Genomic DNA, 16028 nt, shown 5'->3' with positions numbered 1-16028 from the left:
ACATTGGCAAAATTTCAAAAATACAATTGTGGGTGCATACAATATTGTTCTTTAATTATTTATATAATTGACTTCTGACTCATGCTTCTCACCCGTCCCTATTTTGCTGCCAAAATGGGGAAAAATGCTCCCCACTTCTTCAGTGACTTTCTTGCTTCTTGAGATAATTAGCAAGGAAGCACTACACTGAAGTGCCTTTTTTTTTTTTTTTTAGCTTCAAACTAAACATGAGGAGCATCAAGAGATTTTTCAAACTCTTAGGTTACATCTGATCTTACCTCAGATTGTAATAAAGTTTACAGAGGTAAACTATGCTCCATATCAGAAAATTCAAACGGGGTGCCTTGGTGGCTCAGTTGGCTAAGCATCTGCTTTCTGCTCAGGTCATGATCTCAGGTTTCTGGGATAGAGCCTGCATCAGGCTCCCTGCTCAGCAAGGAGTCTGCTTCTCCCTCTCCCTCTGACCCTACCCCTGCTCATGCTCTCACATTCATGCTCTCTCTCAAATGAATAAATAAAAAATATTTTTTAAAAATTCAAATGAGGAGCACCTGGGTGGCTCAGGGGGTTAAGCCTCTGCCTTCGGCTCAGGTCATGATTCCAGGGTCCTGGGATCCAGCCCCGCATCAGGGTCTCTGTTCAGCGGGGAGCCTGCTTCCCCTCTCTCTCTCCACCTGCCTCTCTGCTTACTTGTGATCTCTGTCTGTCCAATAAATAAATAAAAATCTTTTAAAAAATTCAAATGATGATGTGAATAAAATTAAGGTTTTTGGAGGAGCATTATTGCTTTCAAGAGGATTTCTCAATTCCTCAGTCTTTAAATTAGGTGCAGTCATCTACGCTACTGGACCATTGAAAATATCTTAATGTCAATTGAATTAAATAATCACCCTGAGAGAAAGAGTGTAGTAAGCAAAGCCAGAAATCTAGAGTTTATTCTCAACTCTTTCTCTCATTCTTCCTGCCACATTCAAACAACTACTTCATCCAACCAATTATATCTACAAAATCTTTATCATAGTTATCCCATTCTCTTTATAACCATTACCACCATCTGCTTAAGCATTCACTATCTCATCAACGAAATGACACCCATCTAGTCCCTTCCAACAGTTTGGTCCTGATCAAAGTCGTCCTTCATGTAGTTGTCAAAATGAATGGCTTACAACACAAGACTAACCATTTCACTCCCCTATTTAAACCCTTGTGGGGTCACACTATCCAGAGCATAGAGTCTGAATTGCTGTCACAAAAAACAAGACCTTTCACACCTTGGTCTATGAATTCTTCCCTAGATTCATGCTTACTGATCTGTGCCTGATGCCACATGTGCCCATAGACCCTTTCTGCTGGCAACTTCCAATCACACTGGGCTACTTCTTACCTCTATGTGTTTGCCTCTGTTTCTAGAATTTCCTGCCCTCACCTTCACCACTCTCATCATCATTCAAGATTCAGTTCAACTATCAACCACACTCAGCCTAATTCAAAATGGGCTTTGTGCCTCTCCTGTTTTTGATTAAAATATCCTGTCTACAGCTCAATTGCTACAGCAATGCATTATTTGCCTCTTCATATACTGCTTCATCACACTGAATTGTAATATATCCACTTTGCCTTTTAGCGCCTAGAGCAAAGCCTGGCTCCCAGGAAGTTCTCAAAGTATTTAATTAATTAATTGATTGATTGATAATAAATAGTAAATAAGTAAATGGAAGACCACACTGGATTAGCTTATATAAGTACGGGCAGTTGGTATACCCTTCACTCAGAAAATGAGGCTTCAATTTTGTCGCTAAGGCTTGGCAAAAAGGCAGACAGGCAAAGAAAGGTAATTCCAAGTGAGATGGGTGAGATGTAGTTGTTACTAAAGCCTCCAGGTTGAAAGGTACAGACATGTTCAGAGGAGTCTCCATGTAACTAGAGCTGAAGTTTCTTTAGATAAAAAAGGTGGGTTGTAGCACTATGGAGTTAACACTGAAAAGTAGCACGCTATGGAAGAGAGAACAAGGGCATTAAATAATTTTGAGTCCCTCAGGGGATATAGCCAGAAAATACAATAAAATAAAAACTACTCTATCTTGACAGTTCCAAAATAGAGAGCAGTGTAAATACAATGTACAAAATGTTTTACATAATTATTTAGAAATAGTTTAGAGTAGAATTAAGGTAATGAAAATAGGGAGAAAATATTATATATGATATTAATAAAAATTCGTAGGGGCACCCAGGTGGCTCAGTCAGTTAAGTATCTGATTCTTGATTTCGGCTCAGGTCATAATCTCAGGGTGGTGAGACGGAGTCCTACATCAGGCTCCACACCAGGCACAGAGCCTGCTAAGTTCTCCCCACTCCCACCAGCCCCCAGCTATCTCGTTCTCTCTCTCAAAAAAAAGGAAAAGAAAAGAAAGAATTTGTAGAATTTGCTGGTTGATTAAATATGAGGAGCTCAAGAGAAGGATGATTTGAAATGTTTAAAACTGGGAGAGAAAACAATGCTATTTTTAAAGAATAGGGACCTCTGAAAGTAAACCAATATTAGGAGTCAAGAGAGAGGTTTAGTTTCTCCCACGGTAAAATGAATGTGACTGTGAAATATCCTAGTGGAAATAGCAGCAAGTTGCTGGAAATACATACCTAGACCTTTAAGAGTAGGCCGGGACTGAGGGTACTAAGTTAAAAAATAATATACATAAAAGTAAAATAAGACACTTCACACCCACTGGGATCACTACAATAAAAAAAGACAAAAAGAACTCTGTATTGGCAAAACCATGGACAAACTGGATCTCTCCTAGGTTGCTGGTGGGAATGTAAAGTGGAATAGCCACTCTGGAGAACAATTCGGAGGTTTCTTTGAAAGCACAACAAAAACTTAACGACGCCACACTTAGAAAGCATTCCAAGAAAAATGAAAACATATGCCCATACAAAGATTTGAATGCTCATCGCTGCTTTATTCACAATAAACCAAAACTGGAAAAATCACAATGTCCATAGACCGTTAGTGGATAGACAAAATATGGGGTGACTCTACATTCTAATACTACTCAATAAGAAAAAGGAACAATCTATCCATACCTGGGTGAACCTCAAAAACATGCTAAGTGAATGAAGCCAAACACAAAAGATTACCTTATTGCCTGATTCCATTTATGATGTCCAAAAAAAAGGTAAAATTATATAAATAGAAAGTAGGTCAGTTTTTGCATTGAACTGTGGGTAGGAGCAGGAATTAACTCCAGGTGGGCAAGAAAGCACTTGTTGAGGTGACGGACATGTTCTAAAACTGGATTGTGGATTGTGGCAATGGTTGCACAATTATATCAATTTATGAAACATCACTAACTTGTGCATTTACAATGAAAGAATCTTAAGATGTGTAAATTGGATCTCAAAAATAACTGTTAAAGATCCTTTTCTTGAAAATGCTGGCTAAAGTCCAAGATGCTGCTGTGATCTCAAAAGTAAACATAAGAGTTCAGAACCAAGAGCTATATTTGGAAGGATTTTCATTTGAAAAATAGGAAGAAAATGAGCTAAGATGAAAACAAAAAGTAGACTGAGAAATTAGGGGGAAAAAGAAACCTGGGGTTAAAAAAATCTATAGGAGAAGATCATTTTAAGAAGGAATTTATGTCGAAAAACATTAAATACTATAGAGAGATCAAGTAGCATGGGAACTAAGGAAAACACATTGGTTTTGGCAGTTAAAACCTAATTGGTGGAGTTCAATTCAAGAAGCCAGGAAAATAAAGATAAAAGCAAAAAAATTTAATTAGGAAAAGAAAAATGTAGAGTGATAAATTTAAGAGCTGTTTCTTAGAAAAGACCAACAAACATAGATGGTTTTTAAAGTAAAAGATCCAAGTTCATAAACAAAAGAAACAAAGAATATAAAACAGATCCAGAGAAATAATAAAAAAATTGTTTTAATCTCTAATTGGTTTAATCTCTAATTGTTTTAATAAAATATAAAATTATGCTAAATGAAATTTAAAATATCAGAAATACAGTTAATTTTCCAGAAAAAAATACAAATTTTCAAAGCTAACTCAAAAATATGATCTCAGTGGGGTGCCTGGGTGGCTCAGTCGATTAAGTGTCTGCCTTCAGCTCAGGTCATGATCTCGGGATCCTAGGATCTAGTGCTGCAGCAGGCTCCTTGCTCAGCAGGGAGTCTGCTTCTCTCTCTCCCTCTCCCTCTGCCCCTCCTTCCTCCTCCTTTCCTCTTCCTTCATTCTTCCTCATACCTCCTTAATCCTCCCTTCTGTGCATGCACATGCTCTCACTCTTCTCAAATAAATAAAATCTTTTAAAAAATGTGATTTCAAAAACATGAATACATGTTTCTTATGCAAACTGAGAAAGCCATTTTTTTAATTACCAGAAACATGATGAGCAGAGACCATTTTTCCAGAATATTCTACCAACTCCAGCACCCAGATAGTGTGTGACCTTGAGACATTTACTTAACTTCCCCAAGCATCAGCTGATATGACTTAATAAAGAATTACTGATGGAAATTAAATTTCATCCCAAGCCATCTTCAAGAAGAGAGTTGTGTTGAGTTTTGCTATTGGCCGGCTTCATTTTTTGGGAGATGAAGAGTAACAATAAACTAAGTTTTGTTGTTTATAAAATGTACTCTATTAAAAAAAAAAGATGCTTTCTGGAAATTACAGTTCCAGCATTTACTAGTTGTGTAACTATATGCAAGTTACTTAATTTCTTCAAGGTACAGTTTCTTTAAAAGCAAAATGAGGCTAATAATACCTTCAATACCTTCCTTAAGACATTGTCATTAAGAAAAAAAATTGTTAGATACATTGTTGATACACACACACACACACACACACACACACACACACACACACACAAACACACCTCTCTTGTAAAGTGCTTTGCTTATGGCAGGCATTCAAGAAATGGTATTAAATCACATTTTGTGTTTTCTGAATTTCTCCACATAGTTACTATGCAAACATTGTTAGCTGTATTTGCTTATTTAGAATAAAACAGAAACACAAAGTACACTTGGACTTCACAATAGAAATGTTCCCGAAAGCTTATTTACAAAATAATTGCTTATAAACTTCGTTTGTCAGTTTGTCATGTACATTAAATAACCTTGTTGTGTGAATAAAACCGAGCAAAAGTTACATCCTAATGAGTAAAGAGGCTCCCAGGTTACAGACAGTAACCCTGTCTACAAATTAATCTTAAACATTTCAGGGAAGAAGAGAGAAAGAGAGAGAGAGAGAGAGAGTGTGTGTGTGTGTGTGTGTGTAGGGAGACAGAAAATAATATAGCAAATGTGGTAAAATGTCTGGTAAAATATTTTCATTTGGGGAATCTCAGTAAAGCATATTTAGGAGTTCTTTGCAATTTCTCTGCAAGTCTAAAATTATCTTTTAAGAAATTAGTCCCTATGTGCTCATTACATAAAAATTAAATGTTTTTCATACCTTGGCTTTTCTTAAAGAATTTATGGCACGTGTCTTTTAAGTAGAAAATGAGTCAGGCACAGACATATTTTGCATTTAGGGTAAGGAGACCCAACATTGCCTAAACTATTAGTTTTATGGTCAATGAACACAGGTTCTCTGAAGTACTGGGGAAATTAACCTCCCACCTCTCTATGTGAATCTTTGCAGAAATCCTAGAAGTCATCTGTCATGTGGATCGATGCTCTTTGGGTCAAATTCCCTACGGTGGAATAGAGATTTCAGAGAACGTGCCAAAGGAAATCTTTTGTGTGTGTCTTCATACACCATAAAATGCCCACTTATATATTGACTCTTAGAACTTGAATGGGTACTGCCAAACACAGCTGGAGATTAAGTGTGATGAGAAAGCCTACTACCTTGATGCCTTTTCTTTCCTTTCCATATATCCCTTGCTCCGTTTAGCTTCCTTGAGCGCCATCTAAATCCTACCATCCCATTGCATTACTCTTTACACCATTTTCACGGGTTTGAGTGAGCCAGTTTTTTCCTTTCCTCTTTCCACAAAAGCAAACTAAGTTTGAAAATCAAATCAGAATTAATAAGGATTAGAAGTCGATGTTATCAAATACAGAAGGAAAGAGAAGGGAAGTAGATGAAATTTGACAATATTTATAAATAGGAAGGAGTGGGAAAATAGCAGAGAAATGAGAAAGACAGATAAATTATGTCTGTCTCATCACATCCATTCCTCTTCCATATGTTGTATATCACCTCTAGCAATTTACCACCCTCCAGCTCCAAGAGAGCGGGAGGCAGAGGATTTCCTGAGAGACCACGGCTCAGCGCTGCTTCTCACCTCTCCTTCACAGGCCCACATTCAGAAAAACAAAAACACTCAACACTAACCAAAAGTTCACATTGGACTGCTTGTTCCTCCTCCAGGCCTGGTTTCTAGGCAGATTTTTTTTCTAGCCTATGGAAATGTTTTAGCGTTAATTTGATCATGGTTTCTTTCACACTTCCTTACTAAAGTACTAAAAAAGGGAATTCACAGAAATTCATGGAGTGCCATCAGCGACATTTTCACAAGTGTTAAAGAAACGAATATGATAATAGATTTCAGACTAAGTTCTTCAACTTATTTAGTTCACAGGGTGTTATAAATTAGTCATAGTCCAAGTGTGTATATCAAACAAAAAATTTGAATTTTTAACATGTAGCCCAAACTCGAACCATGTTATTGACCCCCCCCATCCATATCAACCTCCCTAATTTTTCCTTATGCAACTCCATCCTCAACTTCCAGCTCCCAATACCTATTTTATTGTGGCTACTTAGGAACGGTCTATGTTCATTTTCATGGCTCAGAATACAAGTTTCATTAACTATAAATACCTTAATTGTGTTTTCCAGGACATATAAGATGTGCATATTTAGGTCAAATTATTTGGTTTGACTTGTGGTCCTTTAAAAATATATGTTCTCCTCTCTGGAGAATAAGTTTGAGGGCAAGTTTGCCATAGAATTAGTGACCACTTATGGTCTTCTGAGGGGCTCAATCTCAAAAGGACATTATGTGCCAATAACAACTGTAATTACATTTAAAATAAAATGAACATATTGAATGTAATCAGAGGCTTTCAGAAAATATATTTTTCTTAAAAGATCAAGGAATCAGGGGCGCCTGGGTGGCTCAGTGGGTTAAGCCTCTGCCTTCGGCTCAGGTCATGATCTCAAGGTTCTGGGATCGAGTCCCGCATCGGGCTCTCTGCTCAGCAGGGAGCCTGCTTCCCTCTCTCTCTCTCTCTCTCTGCCTGCCTCTGTCTACTGTGATCTCTCTCTGTCAAATAAATAAATAAATAGAATCTTTAAAAAAGAAAATCAAGGAATCAAAAAAAAGAAAAGAAAAGAAAAGAAAAGAAAACCAAGCTCAAGGAATCCTATTCATGCAAGATACATATATTTATCAGTTCAGGGTGTCATTAAAAAAAGAAAAAAAAAAACACAGATTGGGTGGTTTAAATAACAGAAGTCCACTTTCTCAGCGTTCTAAAGGCTGGAAGTCCAAGATCAGGGTGCCAACAACAGTTGGGTTCTGGTGAGTGCTATCTTCCTGGTTTGCAGATGGCACTTCTCTGTCCTCATGTGGCAGTCAGAAAAAAAGAGCAAGAGCAAGCATTCTGGTATCTTTTCTTATAAGTGTACTAATCCTATCATGAGAGCTCCACCCTCATGACCTCATCTACCTAATTTCTCAAAGGTCACATCTCCAAATATCATCACATTGGAGGTTAGGGTTTCATCATATGAATTTTGGGGGACACGACTCAGTCCATAGCAATAAGCAGAATTAACTGTGTTTTGGCAGCCCCAATACACTGTTGACTCATCCTGAATTCAAGGGAATGTGGAAACCTCATCCAAGTCTTTTTATGCTTTGCCACCACTGAGCTCCTCTCTCTCATCCCTTATTTGAGCAGTGGCTCTAAAGGTAATAGTGGAGACCACCACAATAATCAATTTTTAAAAATCTGATCCATTACTCCAGGATTTTCAAAACTTTAGGGGTAGGAAGACCTTCCTAGCTTTGTATTATTGTCACATCTAATAAGCTTCCTTTACATAAGTCCATCTGAGTCAAAAACTAAAATGATAAATACAAAAGAGAAGAGGGGAGAATGTTAAGGTCTATCCTATGTGTTATATAAACCCATCATCCACATCCCTTGGCTTCTGTCATTCAATAAGTCCACCTAGTTAAAATCATGTGTATTTTATTTCTTTTTCCATTTTATTTTACTTTATTTCTTTTCAGTGTTCCAAAATTGTTTATGCACCACACCCAGTGCTCCATGCAATACATGCCCTCCATAATACCCACCACCAGGCTCACCCAACTTTCCATCCCCCTCCCCTCCAAAACCTTCATTTGTTTCTCAGAGTCCACAGTCTCTCATAATTTGTCTCCCCCTCCTATTTCCCCCAACTCACTTCTCCTCTCCTTCTCCCAATGTCCTCCGTGTTACCCCTTATGCTCCACAAGTAAGTGAAACATATGATACTTGACTTTCTCTGCTTGGCTTATTTCACTCAGCATAATCTCCTCCAGTCCCATCCATGTTGATACAAAAGTTGGGTATTCATCCTTTCTGATGGAGGCATAATATTCCATTACATATATATGGACCATATCTTCTTTATCCATTCATCTGTTGAAGGGCATCTTGGTTCTTTCGACAGTTTGGCAGCTGTGGCCATTGCTGCTATGAACATTGGGGTACAGATGGCCCTTCTTTTCACTACATCTGTATCTTTGGGATAAATACCCAGTAGTGCAATTGTAGGGTCATAGGGAAGCTCTATTTTTAATTTCTTAAGGAATCTCCAAAGAGGCTGCACCAACTTGCATTCCCACCAACAGTGTAAGAGGATTCTTCTTTCTCCTCATCCTCTCCAACACATGTTGTTTACTGTCTTGTTAATTTTGGCAATTCTAACTGGTGTAAGGTTGTATCTCAATGTGGTTTTGATTTGAATCTCTCTGATGGCTAATGATGATGAACATTTTTTCATGTGTTTGTTAGCCATTTGTATGTCTTCTTTGAAGAAGTGTCTGTTCATGTCTTCTGCCCATTTTTGACATGATTATCTGTGTGTGTTGAATTTGAGGAGTTCTTTATAGATGTTGGATATCAGCCCTTTGTCTGTAGTGTCATTTGTGAATACTTCTCCCATTCCATGGGTTGCCTCTTTGTTTTGTTGACTGTTTCCTTTGCTGTGCAGAAGCTTTTGATCTTGATGAAGTCCCAAAAGTTCATTTTCACTTTTATTTACTTTGCCTTTGGAGACATATCTTGAAAGAAGTTGGTATGGCTGATGTTGAAGAGATTACCACCTATGTTCTCCTTTAGGATTTTGATAGATTCCTGCCTCCCGTTGAGGTCTTTTACCCATTTTGAGTTTATCTTTGTGTATGGTGTAAAAAAATGGTCGAGTTTCATTCTTCTACATGTAGCTGTCCAATTTTCCCAGCACCATTTATTGAAGAGACTGTATTTTTTCCACTGTATATTTTTTCCTGCTTTCTCAAAGATTATTTGACCATAGAGTTGCAGGTCCATTTCTGGGCTCTCTACTCTGTTGCACTGGTCTATGTGTCTGTTTTTATGCCAGTACCATGCTGTCTTGGTGATCACAGCTTTGTAGTAAAGCTTGAAACAGGCAACCTGATGCCCCCAGTTCTGTTTTTCTTTTTCAACATTTCCTTAGCAAGTGCATTTTATATTTTATCTAACCTATAAGAAAATTGTCAGGTGCTCTGTAAAATAATTTCATAAAATATTTTGTAAAATAATTTTAAAAATTCATGATAAAAATTCATTTCAAAATTCCAAGCACACTATGCATACATCATTTTTTGGACTCCTCATTCTAGTAATGCTGACAAAAACTTGAAATGAGATAGACTACCACATTTTATTTTCAGTAAGTTATGCTGATTCCTTGGTCAACTATACTTCTTCCTAACTCTGTGAATCTTTCCTAATCTAACTCTAGTCTTCTCTGGCATGTACTTTACTTTGAATTTCTATAATCTTTAGGCTTCAGTGAAGGGTTCCATGATGGAAATGTAACTCAGATTTTCTTTTTTTATATTTAGATTTAACTCATTTTGTTTATTTCCATGACATGATTTTTTCAGGTAACTTCTGAATTGCTTGAAACTAGGTTGAGCACATAAGAAGCTCTTCAAAAGTGCTCATTAAATGAATAACATTCCCTCATGGAGCAGCTATGGGAAGTTAGTTTTTCACTACAGGAAAAGCAAATTGCAAAGGAATTTTGAGTAAGTTGTAAGAATCGAGGAAGCAGAGGCAAATGAGAATGGGGAACATGGCATAAACAAACCAGAGAATATACAGAGAGAAATGAGGGGAAGATTCAAAAGTGAATAGAGGAAGCCAGACAATGCTGGTTCTGTTACAACTTGGGAATCATTAAAGTCTGGGTGGCAAGTGTAGGGGCCAAGGACAGGCTGCAGCAAAATGGCCACTTTGGCATGAATGTTATCTTGAGTTAGAAGTAATCAGAACCCAGCAGATGCAGGAAAAGCTCTCAACCTGGTCCTCAACTGCCTAAATTTCCATTGGAAAGGAGAGCCTGTATCAGGAAGAGGACTATTAACAGAAACTCCCCTTTACCTAAGAAAACTTAACTGTACAGTAGGGCAACCTTCATTTTTCAAAACATCTCCTTTCACCTTCTACCAATAGCCTTCCTGCTCCCCTTTGTATCCTTAGACCTTACTCCTCTCCTTAGCTTATATAATATGTTTCATGTTGCCTCATTGTCTTTGAAATTTCATGCCAGTGTGGATTCCTCATATACACACCATTAAATTTTACTTCCTCCTCTAATCTGTCTCATGGCAAGTTGATTCTAAGTCCAGCTAGAGGGACCTGGAAGGTCAGTGGTAGTTCTTCCTCCCCAACAGGAACAATAAAAACCAAGGATACAAAGTAAGTTGAGTAAAGAAAGTCTGTTAAAAGAAAGACCAACAAGTGGCAAAATAATTTTTAACATTCCAGAAAGCAAATACAAAATAAGATCATGGTTAATTATGTCAAAAGTTGTCTGATGAGGTTATTATTTTGAGCACATTTAAAACCACAGGATGACAAGGTGAGCTTGGAGAGGACCCGGACACACCAGAGTTGTTATTTATTCTTTCCACTCACCCTGCAGGATTATTTGATGCAATTTCACCCATAACTTGAAACCTACCCTTTACTTCAGCTCTAGTATTTCACTGGCTTATCTTTTTTTAACTTATTTTTTCCCATTTACAGTTTTGTGAGAAAACTAATTCTGTAAATGGAAATGTTTGTAAGCCATTGATTTACATCAATGCATAACCCCTGTTACATTCTATTCAAAAGCAATGTCAGAAACAAAAATGTAGGATTTTAAAATTTAAAGGAAAAATAATTATGCTCAAAGAATTTACACTACATAGAGAAAAACCACAAATCAAAGTGGATAATATTTTTCATTTGTCTAGGCTTCATTTGATGTGACTGTTGTGAATGCCATAGAATTCATCATGAAATCTTTTTAAGGATTTGTTTATGTGAGACAATAGGCTTCCATAAAGTCATGCAAAACTGAAAGTTCTCCTGCCTTCTGAGCTTAACCTGTCATTTAACTTTTTTAATAAAAAAAAAAAAAAAAACTTTAACCCAGGGGTGCCTAAGTGGTTTAGTCGTATCTGCGTTTAGCTCACGTCATGATCCCAGAGTCCTGGGATGGAGCCCTGCACAGATCCCTGCTCTATCCAGCTCCCAGCTCAGCAGGAAGTCTTCTTCTTCCTCTCCCTCTGCCTGCCACTGCTCTCCCTGCTTGTATTTGTCAAATAAATGAATAAAATCTTCAAAAAAAAAAAGAAAGACTTTAACCCAAACTAACTAATTTCTAAGGGCATTCTTGATTTCCTTTTTTCTGGTTACCACTGACTTCTTTTTCTTGTGTCAGTCAAAGGTTTAGTTTTACTTTATTTTGTTCCTCTTATGCATTACTTCAAATCACATTCAACATCCTCCTGGTTTCTTTCATTTTTCTCAAATATGTCTAACACAAGACTGCACCTGTAGAACCTAATTTACTGATGGTTTTTGGCCACAAAGTGTGAAAATTACATAAACAATATTTTTAAAATCTTAAAATTAGTTATCAGATATAATTTTGGAGTCCCCCGGGCATTTCCTACCATGCATAATTTCTCATTGATCATGGCTAAATTTGAACATAACTTCCTATGTCCTTTTCCTATCTCTACAAGACAGCCTCCAACTCACTGTCCTGGCTCATTTCTTGTGAAGACCAGTTCAGCTCTCCATCAGTCACCTCAAATAATGTCTGGGCTCAGGTTTGCATACTCAGAAACTCATGAAGACGATTTGCTTAAACAAAGGGCTGTTGACTTTATATTTTCAACATTCAATAGTAAAGAACCTGTGGGCTCTTTGAAATTGGTTTTCAAATTTTGGGGAAGTTTCCCTCCAGCTGTTACCAGAAAATCAACTTATAACAACCACAAACACAGACCAAAAAAAAAAAAATCACAGTTGTTCCCCAATCATCAAAAAACCATTTTACTAACAAACATTATTAATGGTTCAGCCATATTATCAATCTGATGAGAACACATAAAAAGCAGTTTAAAAAAGTAACTCTTCTATCACCTTATAGAATTCACTTTGACCACCTTCCTGAAGCTAGAGGCTTGTGGAACCCAGAGTTAGAAAAGAAGAATAAGGAAAGTAGTCTTTCTACCCCTTGGAAGTTGGGGGAATCCACTAACGTAATTTGTAGTCACCAAAGGAACATGATTCTCTTCTCTTTCTGTGGACTTTGTTGCCACTTGGATTTATGGTGACAATATTTCCGGGTCTCTAGATTTATGCTTAAGACTGTAGTTGCACAGACGGCCATTTACATTTCTTTGGAAGACTTTTTAACACTGGAGCTCTAACAACTGCTTTTGAGCAAAGGGAAATTAGGTAACTTTGAAGATCAAAGTCACGCATTTTGTGTTTCTTCCTCACCACTGCTATACTACGTGTGGCTGACACAGCCTGGAGATACAGCATGATACACCATATGCGTGTAAGGGCGGGAAACAAATCAACCAAATGACAGTCACCTTCAATATACCAATTTGTGTAGAACTATTGATTTTCTTTCCCCTTTTCTTCAAGAGCCAGAAGGTGGCATCTGACTACTTATTTTAATATTTGAGTTTATGTCATTAAAACATATTATGCTTAAATAGGGGACTTAAACTTAGTTTTATTATTAAGTATGGGTTTAAGTACAACAAATGAACTCTCTGGAGGAAAAAGAAACAAACCAAAGCAAAAAAATATGGAAAGGCAATAAGGTCATCCATTCTCACATCCACAGAGTAGATCAGAATGGCCTTCAAATGATTATGACCTAAATATTTTTATAGAGATTTTTATAGTGATTTCAAACTGTTTAAATGGTAGTAAAATGGGGCACCTGGCTGATTCAGTCAGTTAAGCAGCTGCCTTCAGCTCAGGTCATGATCTTGAGATCCTGGAATCGAGCCCCATGTCAGGTTCCCTGCTTAGTGGGGAGCCTTCTTCTCCCCCTCTTTCCACTGCTTACCCTGATTATGCTATCTCTGTCTCTCAAATAAATAAATAAAAATCCTTAAAAAATAAAATAAATGGTAGTAAAATTATTAAAATGGGAAGTGAAGAAAAAATACATTATCTTTCAGATTACCATGATTTGGGCTTAAATTTTAGGGATCTAATTGGATTTTAGATCTAGAAATGGAGAGAAATGCAAGGAAATGATTCTTTAACCTAGAAGGCCCAATATCTTTCCTTTCCCTCTTAGCCTATGATTTTGTTTACCGTGACTTTTTGGCCACAATATTAGTAAAACTGAGGAAGAACAAATAGTAAAATGTAGATGAAATGTTTTTAAAGATATTATTCCTCTTTCTATAATTTCATTGCCCTTCTATATAGTCATTCATTCATTGAAAAAATAATTTTTCTTGTTATTCTGTACAAACCCCCTGTGTTAAGCATGTTGAATACAAAGAAAAAGCCATGTTTTCTGTCCTCAAGTCACCCACCATATAGCCTGGAAGCTGTTACAGAGAGAGAATCAAAATGCAACACAGTGAGGACAACAACAGACAGATGCAAAACTATGACAAAACCTCAGAGCAAGGCGTTTTCTGAGGATCACAATGAGAGCAAGTAGGAGAGTCCAGAAAGACTTCCTAAAGATGGGGACTTGAACTGACACTCCTACCAATAGCGGGAATTCTGCAAAGACAAGTGGATTAAGAGGGTAGTAATAGCATTCCAGCCAAGGGACAATAGGAGAAAGGGTGGAAGATGAAGTTGGCAGGTGCTCAATTATGGAGTTGTTTGTATACTACTTTAGAGTTTGATAGTTGACCCCGTAAGTGTTATGACTCCTTTGAAGAGTTATATACCAGTCAGTGACACAGTCAAATTTGAGCTTTGAAGAGATCACTCTAGTGTCAGGATGAAAAATTAATCACAGCAGGATAAGTGCAGACATGGGCAGATGAGGTAGGAATCTACTGCACGAGAGGGTGAGGGTTAACCCAAAGAGCATTACAAGGACAGAGAGAAGAGAACCTATCCCAGAGTTGTTTAGGTGGGGAAATTGGTAAGATTTCATGACACCTACAGTATGGTATATAAGAAGAGTGGGATCTATGGCAACTTCAGGATTTCTATATGGCTGCTGCATAGAAAGTAATAGCTGCCAAATAAGATAGAGAGACTATAGGGGAGAGGAAAAGTTATAAGAGCAAACAATTTAGGAATGCTGAAACTGAAGCATCCATAAGGCATCCAGGTAGAGGTATCTAGTTGGCAGGTGGATAACGGATGAAACTATAAAAGTTCAGATTAACATAACGTTTTGGCAGTTTTCAGTAAAGCTTAGGGGCGTGAGAATGGCCAGTATCTCTCAGATCCTGACCAGGAAATTCGGGCTTTAGAAAAACCCCTGACAAGTCCAACCTGGAAGAGGTGAGCAGAAGGCATTCCCAACACAAAAACCAAGAAGCTACTGTCCAGTTTTCAAAATGATCCACATAATTTAACAAGAGATCTTACTGATAATCCTAGTAGTCTGCATTTTCTTCTAAAAAATGGCAATGAGGATGGCTGATATTTATGTGCTGAGGGTGTAGAACTCACAAATTGGAACTTGTAGTTAGCCTTGTTTCTCTGCCTGAATTTTTTATTTCTAAATGTAAATTCTAGTGAAGGGTTGCTAATAATCTTGCAGATAAAATTCCTCTTCGAACATTTAAGTATTTTTTTTTCTTGTTTGAAACACTTAGTAAAAACAATTTCTTGGGTGCCTGGGTGGCTCCGTTGGTTAAGCAACTGCCTTTGGCTCAGGTCATAATCCTGGAGCCCTGGGATCGAGTCCCGCATCAGGTTCCCAGCTCCATGGGTAGTCTGCTTCTCCCTCTGACCTTCTCCTCTCTCATGCTCTCTCTCAGTGTCTCTCTCTCAAATAAATAAATAAAATCTTTAAAAAAAAATTCTTGCAGAGTGGCACTGGAGACTTGGGAGAACTTTGAGAGCTTGACTGCAATAGAGCAAAATAAGACAACAGGTTTCTTACCAGATGAAGAAAAAATATATTAGTATATGTGCTGCCGAAGCGAGCACCAGATGAAGAAAAAATAATAAACAAGTTGTTCCCTGCTTTATTAGTCAGGGGTTAGCTGTGTATAAAAGACCATATTGCAGAATTCTACACACAAAGGACAAATTGAATAGTTTTCCTTTGGAAAATTAGTTATATGTTTCTAGTACTTCTTTTTCCCCCACAGTTAAATCTCTGTTCCTGTCCTTGTCATTTCACATCTGATATTCCAAAACCCATTCCTCACCACCTGTCTTCGCTCTCTTTTCAATCTGTCCATACTCTTCTAGTTCAAATAATCTTTAAAATTGCTTCTTTAACCATAGTACTTTCTTAAGA

This window comes from Enhydra lutris, unplaced genomic scaffold (genome assembly GCF_002288905.1).
Source record: "Enhydra lutris kenyoni isolate GAN:26980312 unplaced genomic scaffold, ASM228890v2 scaffoldscaffold28, whole genome shotgun sequence".
Lineage (NCBI taxonomy): Eukaryota > Metazoa > Chordata > Mammalia > Carnivora > Mustelidae > Enhydra > Enhydra lutris.
Note: the sequence above shows the minus strand (reverse complement) of the source record.